Raw genomic sequence first — 22,292 nt, 5'->3', positions numbered from 1 at the left:
CTTGCCTTTATAACTTGCTTGTTTTCCTTCAACTGAACAGATTATAGGTAGTTCAGAATGTATTCACACAGTTATTTTAATATTTAATATGGCGATGAAAAATACCTATTCAAGAATGTTCATTTGCAGGACACAATGTCCACAGTTGGATTAGCTTTTAATCAACATCATACACTGTGATGAAAGAAAGCATTATTTTAAACACAAAGACATTACTAAACTCTTACTAATGAGCTTGTGTCTTTAAGCTTCTCCTCGGGCAACAGTCTTTTTCTGCTTTTAGTTTTGGAAATCACGAGTTCATTTTTTTTAAAACCCATTCTTTCAGCCATCCGTCCAGTCCTGTCACCACCAGCTGAGTTACAGTTGTGTGGATCTCACAGCTGCCAATCCATCAGCGTGAAAGTGAACATATTTTTTTCTGTTGCCTGTCTGTCCGCCTCCCTGTGTCTGGATGGATGGATGGATGGGTGCAGCAGGTGGAGCTTGTTTTGCCATGACCAAGATCCATCACTATAGAGGGATTATTGCTTTCCAACTAAAGCTCCACAAACAGTTGACAGAAATCTTTGCCGAAAAGTAATTCACCGTCAAAATACATCTAATCGCTACATTTTATGAGATCATGCATTTTTACTCGAAAACATGAATGCTCATCTTTAAGTTATATGACAGTGCAGATCTTGAGGAATCAAATAAAGATATTTGCATACAAACAAACAAACACAATGTTGTGGGAGCAGACTGTGCGGTAAACAAGGCACTGCTCAGTTAGTCAGTGTCCTCTCAGGCAAAGTGCTAACACACACACACACACACACTAACTGTCTTATTCAATCAGTGTAGAAGATGGAGAATGACAGTGAACAGTTCTATCAATAACTCCTTGTCAATTAAAATCACTTGAAATGGATCACGTATTGGATTTGAAAATAATTAGACCGAGATCAATGGTTGTTCGGTGTTTGCAAAATTACTGAAATGGATTAGCTACTTTTGTTAATCACACACACAGAGTGCTGACATGTGATTAGCAAGAAAAAGGGACAGTGAGGTGTGAAAATGGGGAAAAACACAAAGATTAACAGCGTGGGTATCCTCTTCAGTACTGAATCTACACTGATCCTTTGATGAGGCGTTGTGTTTGGTTGTTATCAGCCCTGGCTTTTACAGCTTGAATCTTTGCCCCAAAATACAGGGTTTGTTCTCCTGTTATTACTGAAAATGACAGCTTACCTTTCTCTGCACCTCTATGACTTGTCAGCCTGAGCCATGCAATATTTTCACAGCTCCCTGATAAGTGACCGAAAAAACCTTAAACCTGCTCATTACTGCAGAATCTCACCAACCAGGGAAGGCATCAAAAAGGCTCCGAATTAACTCCTTTCATACCTTCAAATCCACACTAGCACATCTCGCTGCCCTACTTCAAGTCATCAAAAATGTTTACTTCCCCTTAAAATGCACCGGAACTTCTGCAGATGTCGTGATGGCCGTATGGTACATGGCTCATATAAAAGTGCCACAGCAAGATTTAAACTTACTCCTTCAGTCTTGTTGCGAGTGCATCCATTTTCATAATTACTTTTTTAAAGTTTCAGTTTGGTTCTTCTGACTTTCATTTGTGTCTGCTCATTATATCTAGATTGTCCCATAAATCACTTAAGCCAGAATAATTAAGTGACCAACAGTTTTCTATTCAAGCTACTGTACAGAGATTATGTTTTTTGCCAAAATGAACCAAAATCAGTCCCCAGTCTTTACGTTTTAGGAGGTTTTAAAACCACTTCCATGATTCTGTTTCCAGATTTGCTTCCTCTTCAAACATTGTATTTATGTCCACATGGGAATTCTGTATTTCTGTTTTCTTGAGCTGACTTACTTTACATGCTGCTTCTTCTATTGTCATGCAGTTTTGGAGTCTGTTCATGTTGGAAAATATGTTGAAGCAACTCCAGGGCAATAACGCCTCCACATACTGTTCACAGAGCAAATATTTTTACTTGGCACAGTGAGAGTGAACCCTGCCAACTGCATGATTCAGAAAGCCACTGCTGTTGTGTACTTTGGTCAGTTTGAGCACTTCTCTGATCAACTGAAATGATATTTACAGTACACCTACTCTTGGCTGAGCTTTAAAATAACCAAACTTGTCACCAAGAAGATAAAGTAGCATCACAGCTGCCAGTTGTTAGGATTTCATGGCTAATACCCCGCTTATCAATACTATTTTATCGGTTCGGTTCTTTATCGATACTCTTAGCAGTTATTTTATGTTAATAAATAATGTATTTTTAATATATTGTTTGAAAAAGAATACACTCAGAGCAGCAACAGCCATTTTTCTAACAACAAAGTCAATATATAAACTCATTGTCTCACTGGAAACAAATCTAAAATGTATATCCCTGACATCACAATACTGACTGAAGTTTAGAAAGAATGAAGAACAAACTTCAGCCCGCAATCATTGCTCCCGTCCTCTGTCCTCCTCTCACTGCTGGTGTGACTCACTGCCTGCAGGCACCGGTGGAGGGAGGAGGAGGGCCTGCTTAGTCTCTGCACACAGCATGTACAATTACGGAAGTCCCTATCAAGTTTTTTCCCTGATTCAATACTCCCATTTCCTAGATAACAGTGCACACTTCAAGTATATTAAAGTTATTAAAATCGATGTACATGCTTCACAATTTTGCTGTGTTGATTGTTAATAATTACAAAGACATTTGTGGTGAATATTCCAGCTTTCTGAATCTCTTACACAAGAAACATTGCTCATTTCCAGTAGGACGATAATTATTCAGAAACACCAGGGAAGAGGTATTATTCAGTTGAGCCATGTGTGATTCAGCATAGTACTTAAAAAAACAGAAGAAGAACATCAAAGAGGGATTTTAGGTTATAGTTTATTTGGAGTTTCACCATCGCAGCCTTCATAAAACATTTTAAAGTATTGGCAGTTTATTGTTGCATTATATTGCACAGTCTGAAACGGAGGGGGGGGGGGGGGGAGTGTCGGCTTAATTATGCATCGCAGTTCCAATAGCAGTAACTTGTAAATGAGATCTTGAATGGTATCTGATGAGATTCCTTTTGAGTTTATTTCCATCGCCATTTGGGAATATTTTATTGTGTTTGTGCTCTGTATAAAATCATGGAACACTCTTTGGTTCCCATCATGGCACTTTTATGAAAGAAGATCCAACCTGTTTCAGCCCAGAGTTTAATTTGTGTATTCTTCTGTTGCAATTTAAAATCCTCTGCTTTCTTTTTAAAATGTTCACTTTTCTCACCCAACTTGTATACATGAAAGCTGCACATAGTCACTCGCACACTAACTAAGGGATCCCTAACGATGTGTTTTGATTGTAATAGCTGTATAATGTATTTCAACCAGTGTTGTGTAGAAAATCTTTGAACGATTCAACAAAAAAGCACTTTAAATACTAGAAATAGTCCCGCCAACATAAGACAACAAATTCTTAGTTTCCGTGTTCGTACAGATTCAACAAACAAGGTATAATTATTGGGAACTAGGGATTTAAGGTGCTGGTTGGTGCAAATATTTTTACCGTTGGACAAAGCCAGGCTACCTGTTTCTTCCTGCTTTCAGCATTTATGCTAAGCTAAGCTAACTGTCCCCTGGCTGTATCTTCGTATTTAATGCACAGATATGAGGGTGGTTTCAATCTAAACTCTCAACTGGAAATTGAATAAGTGTGTATCCCCAAAATGTCGAACTACTCCTTTCATATTCAATCTACATTGAGTGTAATACATCTGCCCTCTGTAAATCTCATACGCTATCATACTGATTCAGTAATTATATGGTACATTCTCTGTTTTAGTTAATGAAAGACTGTTTTGGCTCAGGACCCATTAGAAACGATGACCATAAGAAACTACAGCAGATTGATGTTCCTTCTGCCAGTGCAGTACTCGAGAGGCCATTAGGTTTCCTTCGGCCTGCCAGCACAGTCTTGAAGCATTTGTTTTGACCTAGCAAATTAAAATGTCTGCTCTTATCAATGCCCCCGAGGCAAGAGGGAAGGAGATAGAGAGATATCTCTGTCTGCCCTTGTCAGGTCGCCGGTCTGCTTTCCATCACTTGGGTAACCACAAAACCGCTGTCAGACAAAAGAGCACCTTGCCCTCGGTGTGTGTCTGCACGTGAGTGTGCACCTGTGTCTATAAGTTAAAGAAAAGAGATGTTTGTGATGCAAATAGAAGCTCGGCATTTCCAATGACCGACATATAATTTATAATATCCAATTCTCAGCCACATCTGACAAACAAAGCACAACACATAACCACAGGTACTGTTGACTGTCTGCAGGACTTAACCCTCTTCCTCTGGCATGAGATTGTTCTCTGCACAGGGTTGGACAAGAATCTCGAGTGGTGACTCCTATGTACTGTTTTAGTTTCAATATATTATGGCTGTCACTGGGTTATTTTTAGATTTATTCCTGTTTTGGCCCACTTGCATGCACTTCCACTGCCAGCAAACAGGCCTCCGGCGTACATTCGACTCCCCCCAACATTTTGTGTGTCTGCTTCTGCTGATGTAAGTTTGGTGCAGCAGCAGGGTTCCTAATGAGAATGTATGGCTCTCGGTGCAGACCGCCATCCGGCTGCCCTGCTCTGACAATGCATAGGATTTACTCGCAGTGCTCTCTTTCTCTCTGGTTATCCCTCCCTCTATCAGCCACTCTTCTACTGAGGCTTTTTCCCCCTCTTTGCCTTTTCTGTCGATTCCCTCGTTTACTGAGATGTAAACTTAGTTTCTTTCACCCTGGCTTGGCACAGACACAAAGAAGAGCTGCATCCTCACATTGTTAGTATGTTCCTTGGCCGTCTGTACATGTGGGTTGGAAAGGTGTCAAAGGTAAATCACACATGCTACATATTAATGGACTGCCTGCTGCTGCGGCATGACCACTGCAGTGCTCAGAAAAGCAAGATTCATGCTCATTATCCCTCTTTTCCATTCAGCTTATGCCATCTCTCTATTTCACATCATTTCATCTTCTCCTTTCACCCATCAGCCATCTGTTGCTCAAAGAGATCTCCATTGCTTCTTCAGTCTCATTTCCAATGTCCCTCATGTAATTATTTTTATCTTGATGCTCTGTCAACCCAAACCTGTCTGCTTGCTCCTCAGCATCACCCTCTAACTAGCTACCTGGTGTGAGATTATTGCGCTCCCTCTCATGCTCGTTCTCGTACTCTCTTTCTTTCTTTATGCGTCTCCCAGGATCGATCTAACAAAATGCAGAGCTCTGCTGTTACCCTTCGGGAACGGCCATTTGACAGATCCAGTTCCTTGCAGCATGAGCCAGCAAACACAATGGGGCAGGGATGAAGGTAGATAGTCACTGACAGCTAACAAATAGGCCCGGGGGGGTTGAACAGCGTAAGATAGCCAAGTTCTACACGAATTGAACGCCTGATCTCTTTACAGATAGGGAATGAACCAAAGTGGCAGTGAATGAAACAAATATGAACTTGATAAATGCATCACATGTGTGGCATTAAATGAAACCAGATGTGAGTGGAATCTTTCCTGACAGCACGAATCAAACTGCTTTTTTAAATTTCTTTTTTTTAAACATATTTAAACATTCATTTTTTTAATCACTCTGGCGTTCAATAAAATATCTCATTCTGAGCACACTAACGAAAAAAATGAAGCCTAGAGCGATCATTGTTTGGAACAGGTTTATAAAATGTGAGCAAAGAAGGTGTTAAATGAAACCTGAGGCAGCAGATAAGAGAATCCGGAATAATCGTAAACGTAATTCCCAGAAGCCCTCCACTTTGCAACACAGAGAAGATGCTACATGACTTGAACACTTAAAAAAAAAAACACACAAGAAGTAGATACAGGGTGAAAAAAAGTCTGCACTTCAATAGATTTAGAGATATTTGTGGATGATGCTACTCTGTCAGAACACGACACTGTGCTGTGCCTACACCAACATCACAGTAAGAACAAAGGGTTTTACTGTATAGGAATGTTTCAGATCTTTCAGTAGTTTGTCTAAAAATATATTAAGTTAAAAATACCTAATATAGTCATAAGAGAAGGGGAAAAGCATTTTTTTCCAACAGAATATATGGGTTAAACAAACGTCAGTGATAACATAATAATTAAGTTTTAAATACATGATAGGCCCGGGCAGATAGATTTAATTTGGCAGTAATTAAGTATGTTTTTACAGTCTATAAAATCAGGTATCAGACTTCAGAGCATGGCTTTCACTCTTGGCCTGTAGTGGGGATATAAGAACAGTGTCCCTCCCTCAAAGGGAGCTTTAATTTCCACTTATCAGTCATGTCTGAGAGGTACACCAACAGGTACTTAGCAAGAGGGGCTCTGGATGGAAGTGGGTAGTTTGGCTCGACCATTCCCGTCAGCGGTCTCACTCAATCATTCGCCATCCAATAATGCTGCAGATAGAGCCCAGATCTTGCTTAGTGTTTCATCAGCCGCTTGCTAACTCCACTCTTCCAACTTCACTATTACATCTAATATACGTTGTTTGTTTTATCCACCTTCGAATGGACAAGCTCAAAGCTGATAGCAATATATTACACTCAAATGTTCACACTGGTGATGTTGTGCCACAAAGAACGAAAAATGTCTTTATGTGTACACAAGTTTGTCGAGAGCTCAGTGATCGCATGATATGCATTACCTGCTGCATATGCTGTACCATTGGGGCTTTGAGGCTTTTGTGTGCAAAAGAGGCCATTAACTTTCTCCTCTAAAGGGATAAGTAGGAGGCGCAGGATCCTTGTCAAGGTCTGCATACTACCTGCAGCAGGTTCTTAGTAGAGCAGGAGTGTGGGATTAGCCAATTAGCATCACAGGGCCCGTATAAAGAGGCTTGTAAATGGAATACAGTGAACAGACACGTAGGCGAATGAGAACGAGCTTATTAGCTGTAGGATAGGAACTGAAGAATGGGTTTCTTTGTGGGCATGGTCCAGATGATCTTTACACCTTGTTAAAAGCCAAGTTCTTGAGTGGAACTTCTGTAATAGCAGATGAACTAAAGCAAAAATGTTATTCTCTATGAAAGCACATGTGCTGCTACATTTATGAAGGAGTATGGCAAAGCAGCTTGACCAGCAAAGATGAAACAATCTTGCTTTGAGTATCAAATACTTCATCCTCTTGGGGAACTCAACATGATTCTTCATCCTTCAAACTTTGACGCAATCTGGTCTTTCAATTGTAGATGTACTTGGAGTAATACAGTTTTCTTCAAGGCTAGCTGTTTCCCCTGCTAGCAGTGTTTATGCTAAGCCAGCTGGCTGCTCGCTGTAAGCTTCATATTTTGCTGTATCAATCTTCTCACGTAACTCTCAGCGAGAACATTTGTAAATTGTATCTCAAAATGTTGAACTATACCTTGAATAATGTAATCCTTTATTTCATTATGTGTATGCAGAGAACGAAAACATATGAAAAAATAAAACAAATCTTCTGTCAGCTCCCATGAGAGTGCAGCTGATCTTGGGCTGCTTGGTTCGCTCTGCTCCCACTTTGACCTCAGGGCTAAACAACTACAAAGCCAGTGGGAAATCGAGTGCTTGCCTGCTTGTTGCACTCATTTACAATACAGAGCGAGAGGGAAAGCGTGAGGAAGAGAGATGGCAACATCCAAGGAGCAAATAGGACTTGGAGATGAGGACAAGGACTGGAGAGTTAGAGAACATATAAGTGAGAGATGGTTTGAACCATCCCCTGTTGGGGAGGGTGAGGGAGGGGCAGTGATAAATGAATAAATAGAGAGAGAGAGAGAGAGAGAGAGAGAGAGAGAATAAGAGATGGCAAAGCAAAAATAGCTGTCCAGTTGAAGCTAAAGTAGTGAGTGTAGGAGGCCTGAATGTACACAGAGCCTTAATACCTTCCAATCATGCTAACTGTATTTAATTATTTAAAAAAAACACCACTTAATGCATTTATTGTATTTGTATTCAAACGATGATACATTTGATACTAGCATACCTTGTTGTATTCAGTGTTTCATATCTTCACATAGTCTTAAGGTATAATGGGGCCTTGAAAAATGTAGAATGTAGAATTCCTGCAGGGACTGTGATTTATTACCCAGTACTTCTACCAATGTCGATTTAGAGAGTCTCTCTGGTACTCTCTGCATACGTTTAATTATATGCAGCCAGAGAATTGTGAGGCTGACGAGGGACCTTGATTAATACTCTGTTAGACTATGAATACTGCAATGATACTGTTGTACTGACAGGTGACAGGTGTATGAGAGTCAAATGTAGCAGTAGCTACGTTTAGCTGTAAAAGAGGTTTATTATTTTTCCAGGATAAATATGCCTGCATAGCTATTGAGTGATGATTTATCCCCTGCACTGCATTGTGGGTGGAAAATATCGACGCACTGGAAATGCAAGCAGCTGTAGAGAGATGAAATCCTACAGGAATAAATGAGGGAGCAGAATGCACACCAGGCAGAGTAAAGGTGGGGATACGGGCAGACAGACACAAGGAGTGGGGTTTAGAAACATCACACGTAGAACATGCTAGGATCTGAGAGACGGAGACGAGACAGCTGGAGTCCTCAAACAGATGGCAGCTCAGGTCTGCTGGGTCAGAGCAGTCATCGCTGGAGCACCGTTCAGAAGACAGTGATTCAGCAGTAAGCCACCTGTGCCTCATACCAAAAAAGAACAAAATTGAACAGTATGGGAGCCGGGGTAGTGGGGCGAAAAAGGCGTATGGAAGACTGGCTGGTTTGTGATTTTAATCAAAGCAGAAACTCTGAGGCTGAGGAGATGAGAGAGCAGCCTCGCAGGACCGGGTATTAGCTCACCCCGTCCTGACACTTCAAATTGATGTTATCAACATAGTAATAGACCTACTTTTGCCAGCTCCCTTCATGCAATATGGGGGATGACAGTTTACTTAGGGACTACATAAAGTAGATCATATTTCCACTAGATTCTCTGTCTGCTTACGTTTACCTCAGTATCTCCAAGCAGATGGCTTGGCCTGGGTGTCTTCCACGCCACCTGTTGAAGTGGCACACTGAAAAATATGCGGCACTGTGTCCCCTCGAGCGGTAGCTGGAGATACAAGTAGTGCATTAAGGTTAATCTGGGATTAGATGAAATTTTGATACCCTGAGAGATTATTGTGGTATAGCAGCAACATAACAGGATTCAACAGAGACTAAAATAAACACGGCAAAAGCCACTGATAGAATTCCATAAAATAATAACTAAAACAATATGCAATGTGGCATTATTAAATTCTATCCATTGCTAATACTAGTTCAAATTAATATTTACTTTATACACAAAATCGCCCATTTTCTAACTGAATCAGACTTTATGCTTACTAAATCGAATTGTCAACTTCCCCAGTGTTATTAATGAGTGACTTCAGTATGAGGTGAGTTTTGAAAAGCTAATGTCTGATATCGTCAGACCTGTTGATCTGCTGTCATGGCAGAAAGGCTGGTCCCATTTAATAAAGCTGCAGAGTGGAGATATGTGCCACACATTAATCTCTGTTCAAAGAATCACGGTAATAAGTGGACTGCATTTATAACATTGAGATATGGACTATGTGCATGTGTCAAAGAAAGGGTTTTCTTGTTGTGTGCAGAGAATGTGAAACCCTTTGCAGCAAATGATCAATTACTGACGGTATGAATTACTATTTATTCAAAGAACAGTTGGGACAGAAATAATATATCAGAGGTTGTGTCACCTTCCTCTGTACTGTCATGTGTCGTCATGTACTGCAGATATATACATTATAATAATATAATATTAATAATACATCAGCCTGTCACAAAAATCCCATGCACATCCATGTTGTAATAGTGTGTCTATTGCTGTGGTGGCTAATATTTATAGTTTTAGTCATCAATTAAGTTGACTATTCTCATAATGTAAGAAATGCAACATCGGACAACAATTCCCATAATTCACCTGTGCAGCCCATGACACAAACACAACTACAAGCATACAAACATGGCTATAGGCTGACAGTATGCACTGCCATGTAAAGTTGAAGAGGACAGATAGTGAGGATCTCTGTTTTTGGAAGGCCATAACCCAGCGTGGTACAATGCAATAAGTGTATGCAGGCTTTTACCTTTCAGAGAATACGTCAGTGTCAGCCCCGCCAGGAGGGCAAAGCCCTCTTTCATTTCATGCATGAGGAGCCTCTCTTCCGCATTTTGTTGTTTCTCTGCTGACAACTCGGCGCCCAAGAGAGGAAATTAATAAAAAAAACTAGAGTGCAGAGCACAACTGAACAAAGAGAAGGGCTGGCAATTAGGAAATTGGATCCTAATCCAAGAAATGATTAGTGACTTACTGTTGAGGATTTTAGACAATAAGAACTCCTAGAATTCCACCAACGGTTGCGTGGGCTCCGTCTGAAGGTGTCTTGCTGAGTTTAAGTGGTTTTGGTGCATGCCTCACACGGGCCAATTTCATCGTGGCACTAAACGGTTTAGTGAAATTACACAAAAATAAGGTGTAACCGACAATTCACTTGTTTTTGGCAATTGCCTATTGGCAAATATATCATTTTTGTTTTCCTATTTTTTTTTACTTGGCAGTCCTTGCTCATCCATGCACACATACAAAAGTATGTTTTGACACATACCCCCATCAGTATATACTGTATTTATTAAACTCAGGAATGGGTGTTGTTGGCAGCATGGTACACAGCGTGTCACCTTGACATTTATCTACAGATGCTCATAGCAAATTTTAAAATCCCGCTGCTTGTTGGGTGTATTTTTGTTTTGTTTTGTTGGGAAGGAGTGTGGTACCTTAATGGACTTGATTATGGGAATCTGTCTTGTGACGGCCATTACCGCCTGAGTTTAATGTGCACTCTCAAGGTAGTGTGTTGACATTTCCAGCTTGGCACATCCAGAGGCTTGGCTCGTCACGCATGCTGCTCCTATGTGCCGTGCCTTCCAAGGATAATGAGCTATTTTGCTTTTCAACAGGACAGTGCTAACATTAGACTGGGAGCGGATTGCTAGGGAAAGGCTCTTCTTTTTCTCCTTCAAAATAAAAAACATTATGTGACGCAGAATTGCTCCGAATGATACATTTTGAATCTTCAGACAAATTTGTGATCAGTTATTAGGGCTCATTATATAGTCGGAGAAGGTAAATTGTGCAAGATGAGAGTAAAAAAGATAAGTTTACCATTGAAAGCCAAACATGTTTATCACAAACTGACAAGCAGAACTACTAATTATTCTTTTAACTGTTTTCATATCATGTTACAGAACATACATACTGTATATATATGAGTGCTTTATTTTACAAAACTGATTTATGAATTATGTTCAAAAATGTATTTATATAAATTATAGCATGTGCATGTGAATTTCAGAGAACAAACGCTTGTTATAAATTGGACGATTGTGTGGCTCTGAATTAGAAAAACTACTGACAATAGGACATGAATAGAGATTACCATTCATTACAGAGTGAAGGAGAGAGAATCATCTTCTGCATTAACAAATATCTCAATGCACAATTTACTTAAATCATTCCAGATGACTTGTATATAAGCCGACCCCCCCCCCCCCCCCGAAGAGAGAAACATTACTTAAAATGGTGAAACAGTTCAATGAATGGTCCTCCATCTGCCTCACTGCTGTTTGTTTACTTTTACTCACACCATTACCCTCATCTAAAGATCTCCCTAATGTTAATTGCAGTTTCATTAATGTCTAGCTCTTCTAAAAATGTGGAGATCTCCTGTAGAGTTTACAGCGCTTCCTAATGTCACCAACACATCCGACAGAGCAACAAAGGTTTACCACTACGCTCTTCTTTCTCACCACAAGTCTAGTATTTACTAGTGATCAGCCTTGGTTTGGCCCACTCTTTGATCTTTAGCTTGCCACATGCCAATCACTAACCAATCACTAGATACAACTCTGATATATCTTATACAGTGTTAAAGGTCAACCAGAGCTACTTCATTCAAATTTTGGCAAACCAAAGTAATAAGGTTTAAGTGTCTGAAAGCTGCACATAGGTACAGACTCTGAATCTCATTGGCATTGGCAGCAGAGATAAATGAAAAAAACACAAAAGCAATTTGAATATTAAAAATCCTTGATTCAAATTCTCTGTCTCAAATTGTGCAAGGTTAAATGGCAGAACACATCTACATGAGTTTGCTTTATCTGAAGCACCTTACAATAATTTGGTTATATATCACCGGAGGTCCTTCAAGGAAGTTCCTGACGTACAGTACCAGTGCCAACAGCTACATTGCACAGGTCCTGTGTCTTTTAACTGCTTGACATTGATGTATTTGTCAACTCAGCAGAATGAATCATCCCATCAAGCTGATTTAACACTCAAGAAGAAGGTTATCCTTACCATGAGTCAGGTCTCAGTAAATAATAGCTGTGGATTCAGAGGAGTTACTCTGTGAAGCTGGTGAACACCTATCTGCCACCAGGCTTGCATTGGAACACATGTCCGGCTTTGTTCAAGCTACGGGAACAGGTGGCTGTGATGTTCTGTGCCAACATGAGCCTCAGTGGAGCTGGTCAGTGTTTGTAGTATTATGCCCAACATACTGTAGTGGCTACAGTCTTCATGCAGTGGATTACTGATGATAGCATCATGTAAGCCATTGTAATGGTTAATGCAATATCATTCCAGTGGAGGATAGCACAGGAGCTTTTTAAGTAGCTGAGCCTATTTCTTTACAGTGAAATGACTTAAACCTACATTTAGGCCTATGTGTAAAAATGTCTTCTGACATGCCAACATCACATAAATAATGCAAATAGCATTTTGAATGTCGAACACCTATTGTGTTTTGTAGGGTTGAAGTCATACATTATGTGTCGTAGATTTTTGGTGTGATGTCGGATAATCCTCGGCAAGTTTGTCCAAACGTTACCAGACATCTGAAATGATATGCATTGTTTATCTGCCTAAAAAGTGCCTTGTGTTGTTTATTTGTAGTTCGGTATAGTTTTATGTTGTATTTAGTGTAACATGATTTGTCACATGGCACTAAAGTACAAGCTATCTGTAACCCCCCCACAGCGGAGTAGCATCCTTTCCATTTTGAACCAACAAACAGCTACTACTCTGCTAGTGGCGACCTCTTCTTCTTGACGTCACAGAACCAAAGTGTAGCAGCAGCTAATGATGCACTATTGCAACCGAAACATTAGCTGCCGCAGACCGATTAAGTCGACTTAGAAAATCAACCCAGGGTTGCCTTTTTCAAGAATTTTAAAACTTGTATCTGTGAGATGTTTGGGGAGAACTATAAATCACTCTGCCACTTAAAGAGGTTATAATCCTGAGTCCTCAACTACACTGTCATCACGTCAACCAAAGGTGCCCTGTGAGGACAGGATTTCAGACTGACACTACATTTCATCGGATTTTTTATAGAACAGACACAACTGTTTGCTCTTTGTTAACTTGTCATGAAACCATTGGCTTTGCTTATTTATTTGTTGACTTGGTCCCATTATTTGACCACTGTTGTTGAATTAAATAAAAAATGCTTGTGGAAGGAACACGACCTTATAAAAGATAATTAAAACCGGTGTTATTTAATCCTCCATCCTTGTGTTGTCATCTTCTATTCTACTGTAGCACAAAGAGCGAACGCATCCCTGAATGAACTTGTGTTAATTCATAATTTATCTCGTATGTTTGAGGTGTTGCTCGAGATGCAGATGGGCCAAGACAGACAAGGGCAGATTGTGATAAGCAACATGCAGAGTGAGAGGAAGAGGACAAGTGAGAGGCAAACACAGAGGGATCAGATGAGAGAAAAGATATGTGGAGTGAGATATGTACACAGGGAGAATGAAGGGAGACCAGAAAACTACGGACAAAGAGAGACAAAGAAATGAGACGATATCAGTGCAAATGACACATTACCAAATGAGAGCGTGAGATGTTTCCTAATGTTTCTGATTCCAGCAGAAAAGCAAAGGCCCAGCCTGTCCCTGTCCCAACGGCGAATGAGTCATGATTACCCTCCCACAATGCCAGACAATCTCTCTCCATAACACCATCCAAATCAATCATCAGAAAACCCAAACACATGTTTGCCATATAAAAACTAGGCTCTCTATTCACCTGCTTCAACATTCAGCACTGTGCTGCCAATAGAGGTCCTTGTACCAACAGGCATTGCTGCATGTTAATTGTCAGAGTGCTAATCAGCCTCATACTAGTGGAAAAACAACAACAAACACACATAAATACATCATTGTGTATGCAAAGGACTGTGTTATGCTCATTAGACTGACCACATTAGCCCTGGAAGGAACAGTGGTTGTGCTAAGTTGATGAGAGAGCAAGTGACAGAGTCGAAAGCACTGCAAAAGGAAGGGAGGAGTAGAAAGATAGCAAGGAAACACACATTTAAAAGGCTTGAAATAGATACTATTGTCTTCTTGATTTAATGAGACATCATTATGATGTTACATTTGACCCCCTGCTGCTATTCGGCCAAGCTCTCAGAGCTACCATGGAGCCCACACTGTCACTAACTGCAATCCCCTACTGCATTCACTGAATAAATATTATATCGAGCAGAGCCGGTTAGTGTTTGAATCCTGGTCGGAGCTGGCTGAGACTACGCTATGATTGGTCAGTCTGCGTCAACAGTGGGATTTAGCAAAGGGTCAGTTTAAATCATATCTTTTATGTTACAGGCTGAGACGCCCAATCCATTTAGGCTTTTTGAAGGACACTAAGTCACTACTAATTGTTCAACAGTTGAAACTGATGCCACATGGCATGGTAGCTAGCTGTATCACATTTTGGTGGTGTTGTTTATATCATTGTCTGGTCGCATTAGTTTCTGTGTCGAAATAGCAGTCAGTGACTCAGGACTCTGAAAACTAAAAATTGCGTGTGTCTCCCCAGTTCTGCTCTGTTTTTCTTTTTTTACTGATTGTATACGGAGTGGATTCTGTTGCTTTCTATTCTCCCAGGCTGCAGAGATTTAGACTCGAGGCCTTTTTCTGTTTCATCCCTCGGGTACCAGCAGTGGGAAAATATCCCTAAGCATACATTTTTGCAGGGCACAGCAACTATCTTCTTTTGTCAGAAATAATAATCACTCAAAAGTATATTTAACATAGAGACCCAGGCGAAGAGACATGAAAGCACTACGTACAAACTAAGTCTCGTTGTCAATCCATTTTGTTTGATATACTAAATATATTTTGATTCGATTGCCACTTATAGAGCAAAGAACACAAGGCAGCAGATGCCAACACAAAGCCTTAGACTGAAAGTTAAATGGAAAACCACAACACACTGTCTTTTGCAAGCTTTTACTGTATACGACTGTTGCATACGTTTGTTCATTTGATTTCACACCGAGCAAAGCAGCAGCCAGCTCCATTGTGAGCTACTAAAGCTTTTCAGTGCGTTGTGCAGTTCAGATAACAGCTATAAATCTCTGTAATGATTTTTTTAATATGTTTTCATTAAGAATTTGCATTGTGATAGAGTGAAAAGTTTTGAAAAATGGTTGTGAAGTTGAAGACTCATGTTGAGTCACATGAAGTTAAGATAATGTGCTTCATAAGAATAACAGGCTTCAGTGTGCCGTGTTTTAAAATAGGAACAGGGACACAAGCTTTGTCTCACATTTGTACCGCAACATTGCCACAGCGAGTTATTCACAAGTTAGTGGAGCCATCTCAGCCATTAGAAATTCACAAAGTGCTTAAGTCAACAATAAGTGGCTCTACAGCAGTCATAAGATATGATAGTCAAGTGCCATTGACTTTCTGAGTTGTTGCTCCATGAGAAAAGTTGATTTGATATTGGATAATAGGGATGTGGACAATAGGAACTACATACTACCTATTTCTCTCTCTTTTTTTCACCAAAGTATTTCCACGGAATGTCTTTCCTTTATTAGACGGACGACAGTTGATAGTTGACAGGACATGACGGGAGCTAGATGCCATGCAACGAGTCCCCAGTTGAACTCAAACTAGGGACGTTGCAAGCACATGGTCAGCATCCATAATACATTTCTTTGAAGTTAATTATTTAACACACATTAGCGTGACAATAACTGCATTACATGACAGATACCATCTTTAGGAAAAATGTATTTGACGTGTACTTTGATTTCTTTTTTTGTGTGGCCCATGTCCCATCCATTAACATGGAGGATGTGGATGTTATGACATGTACTGCAGCCAGCCACCAGGGGCAAATCTATGGAGAGAAATTGATCTCAGAATGGCCACAAATATGTATTACACAATCCACAAACGACAGATCAGGTTACATTTGTGTGTGGAGTTTTGAGACTATTTTCACGGTCTCCAGCTCCACACAGACCCACAAATGCATGCTGTGTTTAGATATAGATGCTGTGTTTAGATATAGATAGATAGATAGATAGATAGATACCGTATTTTCCGCACTATAAGGCGCACTTAAAAGCCTTTAATTTTCTCAAAAAACGACAGTGCGCCTTGTAATCCGGAGTGCCTTATATATGGATCAATTGGTTAATTGGTTGATCCATACTGGTTGTACACGGCGCTCTGTCAAAATGTTTCAGTACGACTGGTAAACTACAAAGCCGCACCGCGGTAAACACCGGTACTGTGCTTACTCCTAGTCCAACACCACTTGTGTGTATAAAGACCCCAAAATGGCACCTTTCAAGAGACACGCTTACGACGCTATTCTATTCTATGCGCCTTATAATCCGGTGCGCCCTATATATAAAAACAGTTCTAAAATAGGCCATTCATTGAAGGTGCGCCTTATAATCCGGTGCGCTTTATAGTGCGGAAAATACGGTACTTTATTCATCCCCAGGGGGAAATTTGTATGTTACAGCAGCAAGGATATACTTCTGCAAACAAAGTAACAGATTTATGTGTTGGCGGACAACTGGGACATTTGGGCTTTCAATGAAATTGGGCATAATTTCAGTTTTTTTTTATGGCAACACCATTCTGTTAAATGAAAATAGTGTTGATGTCTTGTGAATCATTTTAGATACACTTTTCCAAAATTCAGCACGGAAGCACATGATAATAAATAACTGATTTTAGGTGAACTGGGTCAATATATATGTCAAGTCGCAATGGGCAAACTTAAAGTAAAACGGTCACACTGCAGCCGCCTGATTTCAGCTTCCATAATCACTGCCCCTACCGGCGGATAGATAAAGCATTGCAATTGATTTCCACACACGGTGCTTAGAGGCATTACGTCATTGAGGGGGATCACATACCACCAAGGACCAAGCAGGGACCCAGCGGGGATCTGTCACGGCCCAGCCGGTAATTTTATATGGCTTTACTGTGGGTTAAATATTTGTTCAGACTTTGTCAGAGAGGTACCAATCCAACTGATTTCAGAGGCTGTATACGTTTGGGTGGTGTTATATTAAATCCCATTCTATTGCGAGGTGTTACTGTCCACTGACAAAACAGAAATTGAACATCGAAGCTTCACAAATGTAATATTTATTGCAATGTTGTTGTGCTGTACTCTACAGGTCATGTGGTTGTGTCCACTCCCTGTATATAAACAGTATCTACTGTACTAAGTCTATTTCTGCCATTATACCTGTCTGGAGAGTATAATTCATAGCAGAGAGACACTCCTTCACAGTTCAGGTGACATGGGCAGTCTTAGCATCAATAGTATTGATCGGGATATGTACCCTTATCTTAGTCTGACAGCAGGAGTGCAGGCATGGCGGAAAATGTCCGAGAATGAGTGAGTGAATGAGAGATAGCGATAGAGAGACGATTCACTCTTACTGACGGTGCAATGTTGCTGTACACTTAATGTTGAACTAAGCCGTGGTCCGGCTGCCATACTGATCTCTCCCACTTCTCCCTTCTGTGTGGCGAAGAGATATAATGTTGTGGGAAGCTGCCGAAAGCAGAGTGGAAGGGCCCATTCATAATGAAGAAATGACACAAGATCCGGTCTGCTCTTAGCTGAGGGTGATGAAACAGCTAAAACATAAAAAAGAACTGTAATTTGTGCCAGTTGTCCCTGCTGAATGCTTAAAAACCATCAATGACCAATTTGGCACTTTATCTTGAAAAAAAGACGAGGAGTATGATCCAGGGTTTATACACTAAAGTACACAGATGTAAATGTATGGAAGATCTAAATTACAATTTTTTGTATTGCTCTGACTTTGAAACAATTCATAAAAATGTAAATAGTGCAGTCAATATTCCCATTTCTTTTGTATCACATTCTAATTTACATTTACATTATTTACATTATCTAATAATTTCACATTTAGATGGAATACGTAGCTGCTCATCCTTAAAATATGAAGGAGCAGTACAATACATTTTAAGCCTTTTCCAACAGCCTCTGAATGGCAGACATTTAAATCTGAATAATGTAGTACAATCTGTCACAATCAGATCACAGTTAGACCATTGTAACTGTGCCATTTATTTTAGTGGTGACTCCTTCAAATCCTACGATTGTGCTCTGAGTCAGAGCAAACTAAATGAGACTGTCTTATCTAGACTGTGAAATCACTGTGACAGCCCCAGTTTATGCAGTATTCACTACATCAGCAGTGTGGTGGTTTGTTATACTCTTCATATTACATCGCTAAAATGAGTGCAAGACACTGATGCCATCATGTTTTTACGGGCAAACAGATTGAGTGGCACACAGTAGTAATATCTTCATTCAGCCTGGTGTCTCGATGCTAACTTTCCCTCTCCCGGGACCCTCCGTGCATAACCGAACTGGTCTGATGAGGTGAGGACTTCTGCAGAAAAATACTGTGTGCTTTTGTTGATCGGCCCGAATCTGCATGGCAGATGTCCTTTTTAATGGTTTCAATTATGAGTGTAGGAACATGAAAAAATCGCTTACAATGCCCTGGCCTCTTCCCTGATTTGGTCTCTGAATTTGCTGACAGCTGAGTGAAAATCTCATTGTAATTTAAATTGTATCGGGGTTTGCAGTGATGATTAGATGTATTTAAAAATTCATCCACCTCTACTGAATTCATCGTCCATCAATCAACCACACCATCACTGAGACGAAAATGACTGCTTCTCCACAATGGGTTTGATAGATTAGTAAATCTCTTTTTTTCCAAAAGAAAGCAGCTGTTGTTTGTGTCTCCCTATTGCAACTCCTTTAATTACAGCAGACTTATTGACTGTTTAAAAATTCTTCCACCCATCCATTTCTATCCATATTCCCAGTCAACACATTCTCACACCAATGCGTCAAATACTGCATTTTGGTCGGTGGTCCTAAGCTTGAAACGATGACTCTCTACATACCCCTCTAGAGTTAGTTTTGTATGTGTCAATGACCGCATGTCAATATGTGTTTATTACGGGTATAGTGACTTTTCAACATAAACTTACATTTTCACAGGAAGTAAGGTTCAGGCAACAAAACTATAGGAAAAGAGCTTTGTTTACGTTAACATACTGACTAACGACTCAAATCTCTATCGAGCGACTAGCGTGACAAAAGTCAACTTCACTTAAAAAATTGCTTTGGGACGCCAACAGTGGTGTCCAGGACCAAGATTTTTGTTTTGCTTTAAGGTGTACGTATATATGAGACTGCTGACATTAGATGTCTTCTAGCTAGCAGGAAATGAGTGATAGCCCCTGTCCACTTCAGGGGGAACATTTAAGAGTCGTTATTCCACCATTATCATCCTCGCCAATGACTGTGGAGCGCTCCTACATCAGTGGGCTCTCTGCGCCATAATGGGCCTGGGGTGTCCATTATGAAGCCAAAATGGCCGCAGATAGACTTTAGCTATAGTCTGCTAAAAGTGGCTGAGGGATAAAAATATATAGCATTATGAGTCACTTTTCTATTAGCACAAATAAAGATAAAGTTGTTGAAGTTTCTTGCATGAGCAGATGGTGGAACAAGTGAAATAAATAATAGATACAAATAAAAAAAGATCTGCAGGCACAGCATAAAGGCTGCCAATCATTCTGACCACAGTCTCTTTTGATTACAGTAATGAAGCAGACCTATTACAATTACTTTGATCTGCAATTTATAATTATATTCATTATCAACTAATCTGTTGGATATTTTCTTTGAGTAATCAATTTGTTTAATCTATGAGACGTCCAGAAAAACCCATTTCCATTACAAGTTGTGAGACATCTTCAAATGTCCTGTTTTGTCTAACCAACAGTCCAAAAGAGTTCCAATTGAAAATAATATGAAACACGTTCACAGAAAAGTGGCAAGTCTTCACATTTGAGAAGCTTGAACCACAGAATTGCCATTTTACAATTAATCCATTCCCCAAATAGTTGCTGATTTATTATCTTGTCATTGACTAATTCCTGAATTAATGAATTGTTGCAGCTCTAATATGTTTATGTTTAAAGATACTGTATGCACCCGGCAGGAATAACACAAGTAAGTCTCAGGAACAGGACTGTCTCTGTTTTCAGTGCGGAGTACAGAATACAGTCTATTGTTGCCAGCTGACACATTTAGACACCGGATCAGTGTTAAAGCATGCTCTAGATTTGTATTACTGTCAATCACATGACCTTCTGCTGAGCAGAGTATTAGCATTTCATGTTGCACAAAGGACGATTTGCCAAGTGCCCTGGTGTACATGCAAGGCTCTGTCTGTCTAACACACACACACACACACACACACACACACACACCTAAACCACATAGACACAGTAACACACTTCCTACTCTGTAGAAGTCTTTCTTGCAGTCTCCTGAGCATTCATGCAAAAAGCTCCAAATAATCCTTCTATTTCTCTTGCGCTCTCTTCTTGTTCTACTTTAACTACAGTGCATCTTCCTCTACCTCTGCTCTCTGACATTCCCGCTTTCCTGCCCCTCCTCAGCATGTTATGTAGTTGCTCCTGTACTCATGATTTACAGAGCCTTAATGTACTCCTGTGCTTGCAGTCAGTAGATGAAATCGTCATTTGTCACATTAATAGTCCTCCCCCTCTGCCAACCATGCACACACACACGCACACACACACAACCCTTTCCCAGTATGGCTTAATTTACAGAGCACCCCCTCTTATCATCCTTCCCTCTCTCCCCCTCCTAACCCTTCCTTCTCAGGCCTCTCGCCTTATCCCTAATGCCTTTTCTCCAAAACTCCTTCTTCTTCACCTTCCTCCGGTGTCATGGTGGATTTAACGTCATGGTGTCTTACCTGTATGTGTTTGTGATGTTCGTGACGTGCAGTCCTTGTTCTGCTTCTTAAAATGCTCAATATCATATGGTTTATGTCATGTCTTACGTTCTTGGTTACTTTTTGCTACATTTTGCAGAAATTGAAGTAGACTTCATAATTAGGTGGTATTGTGAAATGCAGCGAGAGAACATTTAATTGCTGTTTTGTACAATATGCTCAGCTGTTTTATGCTGAAATTATAAGAGCCCCGCTGTGTGAGAAGTAGTGATTTGAATTTTAAAGGCAGCATTTGCAGTAGCCTGTCCCGTGTCACATGCGAAATTAGACAATCCCTGTAGTAGATGATTATGCAGCTCATAACAGAGATAGAGCCTAAAATTAAATGCAAATTGAATAATCTTCATTAAAACCGTTTTTGCATTTGGATTCACATTACATTCTCTTTTCTATTTAATTGCCTATTTTTGTGTTTTGCATCTTTTAATCTAAGAGAGGACGCAAATCCACACGAATGGGCAGGTCAAGAGTGTATAGGGTCAACGATTATGAAACGTGAAAACAATATAAGCAGTGGTTGCGACTAAGAAAGTGGTATTGCTTTAAATTCAATCTTGTTTCTTGTGAAAACTGTCTGATTGGATCAGTTAGTTTTAAACCGGAGGGTGAGAAAGTAGGATGATCTGTTTTCTGCAAATGAATGTTTCAAACACATTTTAAAACCAACTGTAGTAAAAAGTTAGAATTTGGTAGAATGAATCATCTTTTTAGGTCATTAATCAACCGTCAGATAATTTGAAGAGCAAAACACTAGTGCCTAACTGCATGCTCAAGTCTACCCACTCTCATTAAATATTTACCACCACTTAGACAGAACAGCTTTTCTCTTCAATTTCGGACACATTAATAATGTCGAAGATGGCATTTTCATCTTTAAAATATATTTGGCACTTTGTTCCAGCATTCATGCTGACCCGCTCTAAGAGGATCTAAAGCAGATTTTGCCCAAATGACATGTACAAATGTAGGGATGTTAAGTCCCAACGCAAACATTACAATTACAGTATGTCTGCAG

General features: G+C 40.0%; 1 protein-coding gene across 4 annotated transcripts in view; it reads left to right on the top strand.

The window, feature by feature from the left end:
• LOC142931756 (glutamate receptor ionotropic, delta-1-like) overlaps window positions 1–22,292 on the top strand; it is a 185,746-nt gene that overhangs the window by 86,836 nt on the left and 76,618 nt on the right. The gene's annotated exons all lie outside the window — the stretch shown is intronic.

Source organism: Anarhichas minor, unplaced genomic scaffold (genome assembly GCF_050575085.1).
Source record: "Anarhichas minor isolate MPS153535 unplaced genomic scaffold, ASM5057508v1 ptg000054l, whole genome shotgun sequence".
NCBI lineage: Eukaryota > Metazoa > Chordata > Actinopteri > Perciformes > Anarhichadidae > Anarhichas > Anarhichas minor.
The sequence above is the reverse complement of the archived record's forward strand: the minus strand, read 5'-3'. Positions and strand labels throughout refer to the sequence as shown.